The sequence below is a fragment of the Vigna unguiculata genome, chromosome 6 (assembly GCF_004118075.2).
Source record: "Vigna unguiculata cultivar IT97K-499-35 chromosome 6, ASM411807v1, whole genome shotgun sequence".
Classification (NCBI taxonomy): domain Eukaryota; kingdom Viridiplantae; phylum Streptophyta; class Magnoliopsida; order Fabales; family Fabaceae; genus Vigna; species Vigna unguiculata.
Window position 1 is genome coordinate 14,535,552 of NC_040284.1, and position 14,708 is coordinate 14,550,259.

The window sequence follows — 14,708 nt, forward strand, 5'->3', positions numbered from 1 at the left end:
TGAGATGCGTGATTGATGCGGGCGGGAAGGTCCGTATCTGTTGTACTCTTGTGTGGGGATATGAGCGGGTAGGTTCGTATGTTCCGTGCTCACACTTAAGGCTACTATGAGCGGGGAGGTTCATAGTAGGTGTTCACGCATGTTGGACTACGAGCGGGCAGGTTCGTAGAGTTGGACTACGGACGGGGAGGTCCGTAGAGCTGGACCACGAGCGGGTAGGTTCGTGGAAGCATGATAATCCCTAAAGACCAAGGTTGTGAATGGATCGTTCTCATATAGGTTATGAGATTGGGGTGTAATGTTATAAAGAAGTCAATAAACTAAAAATTGGCTAAGATAGATTGGGCAAGACTTAATGTTTATTATTTTATTGTTTGTATTATTTTTCTTTCTTAGCTCACCCTTTCTGTTTGTGTGTTTGTGTTTGGCGATGATCACATGGCTTGTCACGTGGGAGCATATGTGAATTCAGGAGAGAATGCCGATGCATAGTGACAGAGCGGGGCAGACAATGGGGGATTTTTTCTTTATGTTTTATTTTCATGCATTTTGTAATAAATTTTATGATGCTTTTTCTCTACTATGAACATGTAATAAAGATATAGTAGTGTGATTGAACTACAGCGAGATAAGTTTTAATCGCGCTTGGGAACTTTATATAATGTCATAATTCCAAAAGAAATTTTATGATATATGCTTTATCTAGTAATATCCATCTAGGGTGTTACAATATGTCTTGGATTTCTCAGAAATTGTTCTCACCTATCTTCTTTTGTCTCTAAAGAGAAAAAGATTTATTATTTTTGTTCTTATCTTTCAGCGGTTTTCTTCCATTCTTAAAGAAATAAAGAAGAAAATAATTAATAATTATCTCTTGTCTCACTTGATGGTAAAATATTAGTTTAATCATTTATTTAATCAGCCTCTTGTATATTAATTTTTATTTTATGAAAATAGAAAAAAATATTGTACTTTGTGTTTTTTATAACTAAATTTTAAGTGTGTGGTTTGATTATTATTAAATTTTCTTTCGACAATATTTTAGATATGCGTGATTTCTTTTTAAGTGTGTTTTGATTATTATTGAAATTTCTTTCGACAATAATTATGTATTTATTATTGTCGTTAGATATGCGTGATTTCTTTTTTAGTTATTGTTATACTAAATTATGTATTTATTTTTATTTTATTAGTGACAATAATTAAATATATAAATTTTTTATGTATTATTTTGGCTCTCCCAATAATTTTTGTCAAGATGGTAGGTAGGGACATGGCCCCCTAAAAGTTTTAATTTTTTTTTATGTTATATATAGTTTAATTTTTTTATATTATAAATATTAAAAAATATATTATAATTAAATCAAATATTTTATTTCTTTTATAAATATAATAATTAATGTTAATAAATAATAAAATATAAATTAAACATAATAAAAAATAAAGAATAAAAAATTTATCAGAATATTTTTTTAATTTGTTTATTGATACGGTTCTATTAAATTAAATTTCGATAAATTCATCATTTATCGAAAACCTATCACCGAAGCCATAAAATCATTTTACTAAGTATTTCGAATCAACCAACTCCAGAGTGCATCCAATGCCACTTTCTGCATCACAAGGAACATGATCTTATAAGTTCATTTTCGTTTGTGTTGCAATAGAAACCTTCCACAAAAATGGTATCCATCAAAGCTTATCACACAGTAGTTCCAAATCAACCAACTCCAAAGGTTATTCAATGTGCTGTCTGATCTTGATCAAGTGGTGCGTCTGTTCCATACCCAGACCATCTACGTTTACAATGCAAAGCACAACGCATTAGTTGAACATATAAGAAACTCTCTTAGCAAGATTTTGTGTTACTACTATCCAGTGGCTGGTAGATTGAGAAAGTTAGAAGAAGGTGGCAGATTGGAATTGAATTGTAATGCAAAAGGAGCGGTGTTGATTGAAGCAAAATCCACAAAAACAGTGCATGATTATGGTGACTTTATGGGTGACTCCGCCAAGGACTTGGTTCCAAAAGTTGATTACACAAATACCCCAATTGAGGAACTTCCCTTGTTAGTAGTGCAAGTAACAAGTTTTCTTGGCGATGATGCGTTCTCCATTGGAGTTGCTCTATCTCATACTTTCTCTGATGGTGTTGCTTCCATTCAGTTCATCAACTCATGGGCAAAGTTGGCTCGTGGAGACACATTAGAGTCTCACGAAATGCCGTTTTTGGACCGAACTGTGCTAAAATTCACAGACCTTCCATCACCCCCACGCTTTAAACACCAAGAGTTCAAGCCTTTGCCTCTCATATTAGGAAGAAGTGACACCACTGTTGAGAAAAACAAGAGGGTAAATGCCATTTCGTTGAAGCTTACAGCAGAACAAGTGGGGAAGTTGAAGAACAAGGCCAACGCTGATGGATCAACAAAAGGGTCAAAACCTTATAGCAGATTTGAAGCTATTGGTGCACAGGTATGGAGATGTGCATCTAAGGCTCGTGGATTATTAGATGAGAATCAACGAATATGCTTCGGTTCACTGCTGATGTTCGCAGTAGACTTATTCCACCTCTCCCTGGGAATTACATTGGAAATGCTTTGTCCACAGTATCAGCATCATCACACGTTGGGGAACTCTTATCATCTCCTTTGGGTCATGTTGCTCAGAAAATAAGGGAAGCTGTTGAAAAGATTACACATGTGTTTATATGCTCACAGGTATTTAGCACCACTTTTATATCTCTTTCTTTCTCATTTCTTTTTTATAGTTTGATGTGAAAAAAAAATTTAAAATAAAATAGCATGAACAAAACAAATTAATTAAATTAAAAGGGATTCAAACACATTAAACGAAATTGTATAAAGGAATTCCTTATTTTTTTTTACAGATAGATATGATTAGAGGTGAGGACGATGTGGATAAAGCGAGGGCCTTGTACTTTGGAGCAAATGAATGGAATGATGCATTGTTTTTTGAGAACCGTAACCTTGTTATCACAAGTTGGCTGAGTATGCCAATGCATGAAGCAGATTTTGGTTGGGGAAAGCCTGTGTATTTAGGTCTAGCAGGTGCGGTTGCACAAGAGAGGGCATTGATTACCTAAAGTCCACATGGTGATGGTTCTGTTATTCTATTTCTACACTTTCAAGTGGAATATATGGAGCTTTTCAAGTACTATTTTTATGAAGAAATATAAACTATCTATTTATATTGAAAGCTTTACATGTTATCTGTAATTTCTAATGTTTATTACATCGTTCAACCATTAGTCTTATGTATTAGTGGTTGTTGATTAATTAATTTTATGTATTTTTTACTTAAAATGTTCTGTTTTTGGATCCAACTCTTTATAGGAGATGATTTTTTTTTTTTTATTTTTGTAAGTTTGAGTGGAGTTATTGATTATTATAAAAATTAGATTGTATATCTACAAATGACATCCAAACTCTTAAGTTAATGAGTAAAGAAAGTTTACTCTTTAGATTTAATAAAATCACCTAATACTTGGCATATACTAAACATGGATATCTAGTTTTAGTTGGTTTAAAAAGTTTTGTTCTTAATGCAAGGGTTCCTTTGCCTGGATGGGGACATCTTGTGTCTAACGCCCTTAGGTTCTAATACTACATACATGAGGTTAGAATTACAATTAAGAGTACTTCCAAGAACATTAAGATAAATAACATAATTTATTGATAATTAGGGGCAGTGAAGTTTAGTGAAAGAAATCAAGATCAATGCCAACACATTAATCAACATCACTTATCCTTATTTATATTCAAATATATTTTCAAATTATCAAAACCAATCCTTGTTACTGTTTTATTGCCAAAATCGTAGTAGATTATAGATTATTGTTTTATCATACCAAATCCATGTGGATACGACCTTGTTGGATACTTTAGAAACCCTATTTGGGTCTCAGCAGTCTGTGTGAGTTTGTATTTGTATTTTTGTGTGTGTATGTGTGTGTGTGTTGCATGCGTGTGGGTTGCGTATGTGTGGATGGGTTTTTATGTGAAAAGATTTTGTAACGGTTTTTGACGAAACTTTATATTAAAATATGTAAAGGAAATAAATAAAAAGAATTCTGCGTTGTATTTTATTGAAAGGAAAAACAAGAATATATACAAGAGAGAGTATCTATAATTAATATGTACAATCCTTATAGTTACGCTATTATTCCTATAATATTGCAAAAACATGCAAAACTGTTCCTATAATTCATTTATTTTAACAATTAAAATATTTTTTCATGATTTAATTTCTAACACTCCCCCTTAAATTGGATAGTGAATATCAAGAACTCCCAAGTTGCGCTTTATGGTAGAGAAAAATTCTTTTCCTAGTGGTTTAGTGAACACATTGGCAAGTTGTTTAGCAGAAGGTATATATTTTGTTGCAACTAAACCATCTTGAATCTTATCACGAATGAAGTGACAATCTATCTCTGCGTGTCTAGTTCTTTTATGAAATATCGGGTTAACCGCAATGTGTAAGATGACTTTATTGTCACAATAAAATAATGTCGATTTAGGATGCAATATCCGTAAATCTTTCAACAATGATTGTAACCAAGTCATATCACAACAAGTACAAGTGAATGCTCTGTATTCAAATTCTACTGATGATTGATAAACTGTCTTCTGCCTCTTTGTTCGCCAAGAGATGAGGGAGGATCCCAAAAAAACACAATAACCTATAGTTGATATTCGAGATACAGGGCAACCTCTCCAGTCTGAATCATAGAAAGCGCACAAAGATAAATCATTTTGTGAAGGAAAAAATAGACCTTGACTTAAATTATTCTTTAAATATCATAGCACACACATTGCAACTTTCTATAGGGCTTGCATGGAACGTGCATGAATCTGCTTAGTATGTGTACCGCATAGTTGATATCAGGATGAGTAATTTTCAAATAACTTAAGCGACCAACAACTCGCTTATATATTGACAGATCTTTTAATAATTCCCTTTCATAAAAAAAAACTTTGTATTTTGTTCCATGGGAAAATCCACGGGCTTAGCTCCAAGGTACCCACCATCTTTAATAATTTCCAAAGTGTATTTTCTTTATGATATGAAAATACCTTTTTCAGAATGAGAGACCTCAATACCCAAGAAAAACTTAAGATCAACCAAATCTTTTATCCAAAAATGATTGTGCAGGAATTGTTTAAGACAAGATATTGCGATAGGGTCATTGCCAGTGATGAGAATATCATCGACATAAATTAACTAAGTTGTCAATGATTTGCCTTTTGTACATGTAAACTATGAGGCCCGAGAAATTTAAATAATTAAATAAATAATTATTTAATAAATGCGGATAATGGAAGTCTTTGTGACATTAACTACTAGTCTTTATGACGTGGAATAATACTAACTCAATTGGTTAAGAGTACTTGGTATGTTGAGAGGACTTGGGAACAAGTCTTGTGTATGCTAATTGTGTGTTAATTTGATTGTTTGTTATTTTAGTGATATATTTTACCTTGGTGTGCAATATTATATTCCTAGAGGTGTAGGAATTATCATGAAATATGAATTGGTTGAATTGGTTGTGCATTGTGGTGTAATTGTATGGTTGTGTGTTTGAACCTTGACTATGTAAAATAAGTTCCTTTTTTCCAAATTTCTTTTTAGCATGAATGAGAAGGATCAAAAACCCTAGCCGTCAGAATGAGAAGCCAGAAGGTCCGAGAAACCATTAGGGTAATAGGAATTGAAGACCATTAACACTACCATTCAATTTTCGTTTTTAGTCTTTTAATGAATCTTAAGTGTGGGAAAAGAGTGGTAAAGGGAGGAAATTAAGGTGACAAAGGGAGGGGCATTTTGTGGTTGCGTAAGGAGAGCATAGGAGATCACTACAACTGAGTTTGGGGAGTCCTTGAAAGATTAGAGGAGCTCGTTGGGTAGGAGCCAAAGTGTGGTGTTTTTGGGTGCAAAGGAAAGCCTCTAAAGGAGCACTTGGAGTAGGAAATTCTAGGTTAGAGGAGTTCCTTTACGTGTATATATAATCTGTGATGTTTTTGTACGGTAATGGATGAATATGATGCCTTTGTATAATCAAACTCTCTTTGTTTTTGCGTTTCTGGAAAAATTCCCAAAAATTGCCTGGCGACTTGAAGTCCCGCCAGGCGACGCATGAGTACTGAACCAAAATTTAGGTTTTTGAGACGAACCGTCTGGCGGCAAAGGTGAGTCTGCCAGGCGATGCGAGCCTTGATTCATTTTTTGCATTCTTATGGATTCTGTGATTATTTGGATTTTCTGGAAATGTTTATGTGCACAATGTGAATTCATGAAAATTGTGAAAATTTATGATTATTGATATGTGCGTATAAGTCTTGGGGATTTAATGTGAAGCATCCACATGAGGGGACCTTGTTAGGGTTGGGGGAAGAATTATTGATTTGATTTTTGTAGGGTAATCAGGATGAAATTGCAATTGTACGATTTTATTGGAAGTGAATGAAAAAGGGTAAACTAATTTGGTCTGGTCTCATGTAATTAGTTGATTAAAATGCGAATTGGTGGTTTTGGGTTGTTCACTGGTACGAGAAAAATCTGGGTTTTGTGCAGAATATGATGTGCCGCCTGGCGGCAAGAATGCGCCGTCAGGCGATAGGCGTGGCAGCAATGACAATTGCAGTTTTTGACTATTTGTGCTAGGGATGTCAACATGGCAGGTAGGGTACGGGTAGTAGCTCCCTCATACCCTACCTGTTGGATAAATATACACCCCATACCCGTAACCATATCCATCAGGTATCCGTTATGCGGGTACCCGCATAATTTTTTAATATCTACGGATATCCATGGGTACCCGCGAGTATTTACAAAAAAATAAAAATAAATATTTGACAACATATTTTAATCGTAAATTCAAATAAAATATAATACATAACATTCATAAATTTTAAACAAAATCCAAATAACCCATTTAAATAGTGTTGAATGACAATTTGTAAAGAAATTATATATTCTTTTTAAAACTAATTTATACAAAAATAACTCATTCAAAATCAATATGTTAATATTTTAATCATACTTTTTAAAAAAAAAATTTTAATTAGAGTATTGCAGGTACGGATATCCACAGGTACGGATACTATGATACCCATACTCGCCCTGTTAACAGGCAGGTATTAAAAATACTTTACTCGTTACCCGCAGGTATCCATTTACAATATCCATTTCCTACCGTTGCGAGTTTTATCCGTGGATACCCACAGGTACAGAATTTTTTGACATCCCTAGTTTGTGCGCGTTTGGGTTCCGTGAGGGTAAGTGAAAATCCTACAAATGATAATTATGTTAAGGTGAATTAGTGAGTATAAGAAAGGGGTTAACATGTGGTTAAAGGTGAAACCATGGGTTGGATGTAGCACATATAAATTGAAAAGGATGTTGGAAACCATTGTTTCGGTAAGTGAATTCTATGTGTATGCTTGAGGTATTTGGCATGTTATCACATAAGGATTGTGAATGGAATTGGTTGCTATAATTGGACTCATGTGGGAATGTGGTTGGTGGTAAATTTTAAGTATTGGTAAGAGTGTAAATGGGTATGCATTTGTGAACTTATATTATTGAAATGTATAATGTCTTAGTTGTAAGCTTGAGTTAAGCTGCCAAATATAGACCTGTAAATTGTTAGTCTAATGCATATTGCTGAGCTGTTGAGGACATCAAACTGTTTGGGATGTTAAACCAATAGCTAGCACATTATTGGTATAGCGCCCGACGACACGGGAAAGGCTGCCAGGCCATAAAAGGGTCAGAGAGGTCCATGTAGTGAGGGATGCCTAGCGGCGAGTGGTGACCCGCCAGGCGATAGTCGTGAAACAAGGGCTCTAGAGTGTGGCGGTGAGAGGGTTCTGCCAGGCGATATGTGCAGGAATGTTGCCTGGCGGCGCTTAGGCAGCGTAACGCAATAATGCTACAGGCAGTGACTTTTTCTTGCTTGCGTTTTGTATGATGTGATGTGCGACTTGGACCAAGAGATGCTTGATTGTGTCATGAGCGGGTAGGTTCATGACTAGTGGTGAACACATGATAATATGAGCGGGGAGGTTCATATTATGATGCTCTCGTGTGAGGATACAAACGAGGAGGTTCATATGTTTCGTGCTGACACTTGAGGGTTGCTGCGAGTGGGGAGGTTCATAGCTGTTGGATCACGCGTGTTGGACTACGGGCAAGGAGGTCCATAGAGTTGGACTATGAGTGAGGAGGTTCGTAGAGGCGGGACCTCGAGTGTGCAGGTTCATGGAAGCATATTATATCCTGGGTCAATGGTCAATCATTTTGTGTGACTTGTAGGTTGGAAAACCTTGGGGTAGTAAGGTTCTTGGCCAAGAATTAACTAGAACAAAGTAGTTTGAGTGAATCTTTATTTTATAAAGTTATGTGTTAATTGTTTATGAGCTCACCCTTTCTGTTTGCGTTTGGCAATGATCGTGTGACTTGTCACACATGAGCATATGATATTCTAGGTGATGTTGGTGATGCATAGAGACGAAGAGAGGGCTAGCGTGGGATTGGATTATGTTTATTTACGATTTTTAGTTTTCAATCATTTATTTTGAGAACTTGTAAAACGATTATGGTTTTTATGGATTTTGTTAATTAAAATTTTTAAGCATGTTGTATAAATTTAAATTTTTCCCGCATTTGGGAATAATAAATTTTGACATTTGAATTTCAATTATAATTTATTTATTTTATTTAAGTAATTTTCAGTGGGGATGTTACATAAATAGTGAGTATTCTACTTTTGATTGAATAAAACTAGTAGCTTGAATAGCTGTAGAGAATTTGGTAAACCATTGATGAGAAGCTTGTTTTAATCCATATAAGGACTTGTTGAGGTGACACACAAGATTCCCCCTATCGCTGAAAACCTGGAGGAAGGGACATATAGATTTTTTCGGAAAGATCACCATGAAGAAAAGAGTTATGGACATCAAGTTGATGAAGAGATCAATGTTGAGCAGCAACCAAAGTTAATAAACAATGAACTATGACTATTTTAGCAGTATGTGAAAAAGTATCATGATAATCGACACCTTCTAGTTGTGTATATTCTTTTGCAACAAGATATGCCTCATACCGTTCAAGAGAACCATCAGATTTGCACTTGATTTTATACACCAACGATAACCAATAGCCTTCTTTCCAAGAGGAAGAGTTGTAATAGACCAAGTATTATTGGCCTCCAAATTAACCAATTCAGATTGCATTACCTCTTGCCAATGAGTAAGAGAAACAACTTGTTCATAACATGTAGGTTCAATATCATTAGTAATAGTAGCAATAAAGGACTGATGTTGGGTGGTATAACGATCATAAGAGATAAAATTGCAGAGAGGATATCATGTACCTTTATTTGGAAAAAGATAAAGAGGATGACAATGGGCTAGGGGACACTACCTGGTTGCAAATATAATCTCGTAAAGTTGTAGGAGGACCATGAGATCATTGTGAATGACACAAGGGAACCACAAGTGGGGAATTAATAGGAGGCATAATTATGTTTTCTGTAGGTGGTAGAGGAGTGTATGGAAGAGCCACAAACGAAGGATTATCTAGGACAACATTAGGTATGACAGGGTCTATGGTGGTGAAAAAAGTGTTATGGATTCATACGGAAAAATATTCTCATGGAAGACAACATCACAACTAGTGAAGACTTGGTGAGTTTCGAAATCATATAACTTGGAAGCCTTTTGACCAAGAGGATGACCAAGAAAAACACATTTTTGGGATGAGGAGCAAACTTATGAGAAACATGATCATTATTAGGATAATGATGAAGGATTATCTTGTTCCTTTTTAAGATTATTGAATATGGTGTGAGTTGATTAAGAAAGCTAAGTGAAATCCCCACTGGACATTAAGATAGCAAGCTATCTAGATGTGAAGGTTCCTTTCACAAAGCTCAAGAGAAGAAGATGATGGATTGATTCAAAACAAAAAGGAAATGGAAGGCACATAAACCATAGAAAACCAAGAACAATTAAAGGAAAAAGAAAACATAAAATGGAAAGGAAAGAAATGGTATAAATGTGAGAAGCACACCACTACAAGGCTAGGCTAGAAGCCATGGCAACCTTGAAGATGAGTGGATGTGTGCCGCCACTTGCTATGCAAGATAAGGCTTAAAAGTATTCACTCCCAAGGGAGGAAACTCTCATAAATGGTTGAGACACAAGAGTGTTTTTACTTCAAAATCTTCAACCCTTTTACATGTCTAGGAGCACCCCTTATATAGAAGAGTTTAGGGGCCTCTAAGCAAATAAAAGATACCTACGGATGTCTCTACAAAAACCTAACCCTAGCTTCTGGAAACTAGGTCAAATAAGGTTACAAAAATGAGAGACAAAAGACCTAACTATGGTGCGTGCAAGGCTAATTTCGTTCTAGCACAAAAGGAGACAAAGAATGTGTCTCATATGTCTCCAAAAAGTGGCCAAAGTGTGCTAAAAACAAAGGAGACCAAAGGTACATAGGTACACTTGTTTTATGCCTTTTACTTTATGCTTTATGCCTTTGCTTTACTCTCTCCTCCACATCATTTATGCTCCCCAATCACCATGCGCCACCTAGCATTGCTTTCTTACTCCTAATTAACCTACAAAGCAAATAAACATAGATTAACATGTTGGCTTAAGTCAAGTCAACTATAGTCAAAAAGTCAAACCTAGTCAAAGGTCAACAAGTCAACTAAAGTTGATTCAACTAAGTCAACTTTGGGAATCAAAAATAACAAACACAAATGAAAGGGATGAAGGATTAGTGAACTTCCTTTCTAAACATGCTTAGTCTTCTTAAGCATGTGCCTCCATCCTTGGTTGGGGTCAATCCTTCATCAGATAAGCAAGACATCCGAAAACTCGAATGTGGATAAGAAGGGATTTTACTATATAGGCACTCAAAAGGTGTCTGACATGATAGAAGAGGCATGGACAAACTGTTAATAATATGGACAGCAGTGGAAACACATTATGCCCAAAATTGTAAGGGAAGATAATCTTGAAAACAAAGAGCGCATGTTGACTCAAGGATATATCTAGTTTATGGTTGACAACTTCATTTTATTGTGCTGTGTAAGTGCAAGAATGTTGGTAAGTTGTTCCTTGTTGTGTAAAAAAATCTTGCATAGAAAAAAATTTCCTTCCATTGTTAACTCGAATATTGGCTATATTGGTATTAAAATGGGTTTTGACAAAAGAGAAGAAATTGGTAAGGAGATGTTAGGTTTCACTTTTATGATGCATATAAAAAGTCCAAGTGAAGCGAGAAAAATCATCCACAACAGTAAAAAAATACCGTGCACCAGAAAGAGAAGGAACTTTATATGGTCCCCAAATATCAGAATGAAGTAATTCAAAATGTTTAATGGAAGAAATTGAGCTATTTGAAGCAAGAGTACAAACATCACAAATTTTATTTGACTCTAAAGCGAGGTTTAACAAAGTTTTAGCCATGAAATCTAATCTAGATGGAGATTGATGTCCTAGTCGTCGATGCCACAAGGTAGTACATGTAACATCCCGGCTGGATATTACAAATTTAATTAATAAAATAAAGAAATAATAATTTAATGCTAATTAATAAAACTTCATTTCCCAAAAACACAGGAAATTTAGAACTTTTATTACTTTCAATAATGAACCAAAATCCATATTAAGTAAGATCGTAATTATCCAAAAGTCCAATAATATCCATAATTACAATTTGTTTGAAATCATAAAACTACATAAAAGCTTTAATAAAAATCTCCCAAGATTAGCCCCGCTCTGGCTCTACGCCTCACCAGTCCCACCTGCAACATCATCTGCTCACGTATACCGCGTATACGATCATCGCCACACACAAGCAGATAGGGTGAGCTAACAAAATAACCATATACTTTTATAGCACACACACACACACACACACACACACACATATATATATATATATATATATATATATATATATATATATATATATATATATATATATATATCACACAATCACACAAAGGGAACTCCATCCTTTGATTTCATACCACCCGGCCACAACCATGTTAATCGTGTTCTACGTCTTCTAGTGACTACCTCAAGATGTCTTGCTGCCATACCTATCAGCCACAACCGATAGAAAACGTGCGGAAAACCATGCTACGGATCACACACCTTAACGCCAAGTGGAGTTCCCAAATACAAACATAGTTCGTAACGTCCCAAGACTACCAAACTCGTCGGCTAATCACTATGGAGGGCAATCCATTAGGACCCATCCGTACTGGCCACAACCAGCACACTCACACCGGCAACACTCGCCAACCCGAGCTCAACTCAAGGGTTCCTCGTGTTCATCCACCATCCCAAGCTCAACTCGAGGGATACTATTCCGAGTCACACTCGAGGAATGCCACGTGTTTAACCCTTATACCGAGCTCAACTCAAGGGATACGTTTTGAGCCATAACTCAAGGAACACCAGCAAGCCGACCTTTAAGGCATCACTAAAGCTTTGTAGATCACGCACGTCAAAAGTAGGAACACCAATACTGCTGCAGTAAAATTGCCTAGCGTGGGACACGTACCGCTAGGCATTGGTCGCTTCCAGACCGCTTGGAGGGTATGATGGGCTAAATGCACCTTCAGTTTTCATTTTCACACCCCCCTTCTACAATTAGCCATTTAATTCTGAAAAGGAATATTTCTGGAGTTAAATGCACCTTCAGTTTTTATTTTCCACACCCTTCCTAGAATTGGGTCTTCTGACTCTGTTATGCACCCTTTCTTTTTACTAATTTGCACCCCTAATATCACTTAACCTCCACTCAACCAGATTACGCCATGTGGTAATCCTCCACTTACTAAAATAACCAATTAAAGTTTGCCACATCCTCAATTCTCCACTCACTAAAATAACCACTTAAAACTTGCCACGTCATCAATCATTCACTCACTAAAATACCCAATCATGGAATGACACCTCATCACCCTCTCTCCTTCACACAACCAAAACCCTAACCCTAATTTTCCTTTTCTCCCACCATCTCCATGTCGCAGTCGCTGCCTCTACATCGGCCTTCACCAAACCATCATCGACTTCCTTCTCCACACATGCAACTCACCGGAACATCCCCCTTTTCGTCGTGCCATCATCTCTGTCGTCTGCAATAGCCCAAAACGGAACTCCATGGCTTCCTCTTCACACCACCGTCTCCTTTAATTTATCACGTTGCCAGAAAACCACCATGGATGCAACACCCGAGCTCGCCGGAACAGACTGTGCCTACCCTCATCAGCAACAGTTCGTGCACCACACGCAGCCATGCTCGACGCCAAACCATCCATGCTCATCGCCGTCCACTGCTGCACTCGTCCATTACCGTCACACATCGTTTTCTCCAAATCATCATGTTGTCGTAGCTTCCATTGCCAAACCATTTGAGTTAGTCGGAACAGTCCAACATCTTTGGCAGCACCTGCACCAACGTTGCTGCATCCCCCCGCATGAGTTGCCATACACGACGCCGAAACCGCAGCTCTGTCTTCACGCATCGAACCACCATCACTGCACCATGCTCAACACCTTCATGGTAGCGCCACTGTCACCAGTAGCCACGATCCATTCGTGCGCGACCACCATTGCATCTCTAGAATGCGAACCTATCCCCATCTTTCCGCAACAGCCGCGGACCCAACCCTTCCGACGTTTCTATCGCCACTGCGTCAACCCTCGTAACCTTCGTGAAACCACTCACGACAGTCAAATCCTAATAGAGAGAGAGAGACTACTCTGACACATAGGAGCCTCTCAATGGACTGTCAAAGAGTCAAGACTGGTCAACCAGTCAACTCTAGGCAAGGACGGGTCAACATTGGTCAAACATGCTATTTTATACTCTATTTGGCAGGTGGTTCCTCTATAGGAACCCTAAATGGCCTAAAAATGAAAGAGTCGTCTAACGATAGTTCATCACCGACCAAACAGTTTTTGGAAATTTCCAAAAATACTAACTTAATGGAATAAATTCTCAGGCATAATCATACTAAATTTAGCATGCCAATCAGACTTAATCGTAAAATTAACGCATAAAGTTACTCTATTTAGCATTTCAGACTTAAAATCAAATTAACGCGTAGAGTTACTCTATTTAGCATGTCAATCAGACTTAAAATAAAATTAACGTGTAAAGTTACTCTATTTAACATTTCAGACTTAAAATCAAATTAACACATATAGTTACTGTATTTATCATGTCAATCAGACTTAAAATAAAATTAACGCGTAAAGTTACTCTATTTAGCATGCCAATCATATTTAAACATGGAATTAACGCGTAAGGTTACTCTATTTAGCATGCCAATCAAACTTAAAACAAAATTAACGCGTAAAGCTCCCCTAACCTGGATTCTTTTGCTTAAAATGGAGATTCTTGGGAGTTCCTCTTTGATCACTCTCCAATTTCGTATTCCTCTTTAATTCACATAACTCTATAATTATTTTATCACTCATCATGATCTAGCACATTATTCAAATAATTATAAATTAAATAAGACATAATCGGCATACATAGGACTTGAACCCAAGTCCTATCACATAATTAAGTACTCTAAACCATTTAAGTTAGGACTATTCCACATCACAACAACCAGCATTAAATGTCATAAAGGCTCCCACTACCCACAT

The 14,708-nt window shown here is 36.5% G+C and overlaps 1 pseudogene; it reads left to right on the top strand.

The window, feature by feature from the left end:
* Positions 1-1,605: 1,605 nt before the first annotated feature.
* On the top strand, positions 1,606-3,199 carry LOC114189142 (annotated as a pseudogene).
* Positions 3,200-14,708: the final 11,509 nt, after the last annotated feature.